This window comes from Carlito syrichta, unplaced genomic scaffold (assembly GCF_000164805.1).
Source record: "Carlito syrichta isolate Samal-C Ts95f unplaced genomic scaffold, Tarsius_syrichta-2.0.1 Scaffold120490, whole genome shotgun sequence".
NCBI lineage: Eukaryota > Metazoa > Chordata > Mammalia > Primates > Tarsiidae > Carlito > Carlito syrichta.
In genome coordinates, this window is record NW_007064586.1 from 195,313 (window position 1) to 197,312 (window position 2,000).

A 2,000-nucleotide genomic window follows, 5' to 3' on the forward strand; every position below is an offset into this window, starting at 1 on the left:
AAAAAAAAAAAAAAAAAGAACCCAATATAAGCTCCCCTAGGTGGTGCTAAAGAAAATGTCCTAAAAGCGGGGCCATTCAAGATGGGTTCTGATGGATGAGTAGGAGTTTGACAGATAGGAACCCGCCTCCTGTGGCATTGAAGAGAGCTGACTCGAGTGCAAGGACCTCTTGGAGCCTCCAACATTCCCAGAACACTTGGCCTCCGTGCATTTTACCTGAGTCGATGACAAGGGTCACCAGGACAAAGTCCCTGGGGAACTCCGAGATGAGCAAGACACAGGTTCCCTCAGTAAGAGAGAAGGGACCCTGGACGGATGCAGAGGCTCTCCTCTTCCAGGCCGGCTGCTGCTCAGAGGCTCCTCCATGTATCCAGAGTCTCTAGGCAAAGCTGCTAGAATTCCCGGAGCTCTTTCCCCCCTTACCTTCTCCACAGTCGGGTTGAAGTGTGAGGTAGCCTCCCCTTTCTGCTCACATCGGGGTCAGGCTCTCCTCACCTCAGGCCTCTGGGCTGGCCTGTGCCCACTGCCCCTCCCGGGCCAGCCCCACCTCCCGCCAAGCCGCCCGAGGGCCAAGACTCCGGCTCCAGACCGCCAGACCCTTCCTCCTTCCTCATCCTGTCCAAGCCCCTTTCCTCTCCCTCCTGGCCTGAGTTCCTGCTCCATTAGGCCATTTCGCTGGCATTTCCTCATCTGCTCAATTATTTATTCACTTAACAAATAATTATCGAGTGCCTACGGCGTGCCAAAAATGGGGTTAAGGCCGGGCGCGGTGGCTCACGCCTGTAACCCCAGCACTTTGGGAGGCCAAGGCAGGAGGTTACTTGAACCCAGGAGTTCGAGACCAGCCTGGGCAACATGCCGTGAGCTGTGATTGTGCCACTGCACTCCAGCCTGGGAGACAGAGTGAGACTCAGCTCAAAAGAAGAAACAGGGTTAGATGCTGGGATCCAGTGGCTGATAACAGAGATGCCTTCCTGGAAACTCCAGCCTACTGGGAGAGTCAGACAATCATGGAGAAAAGAGATGGAGACATCTCTATTACAGCTGCTGAGACGTGCTGTGAAAGAAAAGTGCTAGAGCGTGTAACAGGGCATCCGATGCCGCCTGGGATGTTGGAGCAGAGAGCCGAGACCTGAACCATGAGAGCAGCCGCGGGGGTCGTGATGGGGCGGGGCAGGGCCCCCGGGTGGGAGGACCAGAGTGTCAGATGGCCAGGACAGAGGCCGATGTGGTCACTGAGTGCAGCGCAGTCACGAGATGAGCAGGGTGAGGACAGCCAGGCCAGGTTGTGGAAGGACTCGAAGCCGAGGCAGGGTGCCCAGTTTTGTCCTAAGTGTACCGGGAGCCACTGAGAGCTCGGAGCAGGAGAGAGGACCGAGATTTCTATTTTTACAAGATCACTCTGGCCTTTGAGAAGGGACTGGGAGGGCGAGGAAGTGGGAGGGTGGCTCGAGGCACTTGTGGCTGTCTAGGCAGGAAGTGCCTGCACTCGGAAGAGGGTGGTGGCAGCAAAGGGGATGGCCATGGGAGGGGGGCAGAAGGACAGGCTGGCGCGTCGGGAGGAGGATATGGGGAGAGGTGGGGTCACAGGACGCCAGGCCCCTCCTGTGTCTGGGCCGCTTCCCTCCCAAGGCTCCCGAGCGCTCCTCTGCCCCGAGTGCCCCTGGGGCCACCTCAGGCAGAGCCACTTGTCCAGAACTGCCTCGGGCCGATGGGCAGCGGCTGCCCAGAGAGAGAGAGGGGGCGGCTGCCTGGCCACCGAGATGGACACGGAGGGATGGGTGGCTGGTGGTCTCGGCTCTGCTCTTTATTGGCTGTGGGACTTCGGGAAAATCATGTAAGCCACCCGCGCCTCGGTTTCCTCATCTGTAAAATGGACAAGAGGCCATCTGCCTTGGCGAGTTGGGATTCTCATGAGATGATGACCTTCTTGCGAGCACCTCCGTGGATCTAACGCAGTCAGGTGTTGCCGCCAGCCTTGGCGGGCGGCGGCGGGGGGG

At 58.6% G+C, this 2,000-nt stretch overlaps 1 protein-coding gene across 1 annotated transcript in view; it reads left to right on the plus strand.

Moving 5' to 3' along the window:
- The window catches only part of SYT7 (synaptotagmin 7), a 38,852-nt gene that overhangs the window by 30,446 nt on the left and 6,406 nt on the right, over positions 1-2,000 (plus strand). The gene's annotated exons all lie outside the window — the stretch shown is intronic.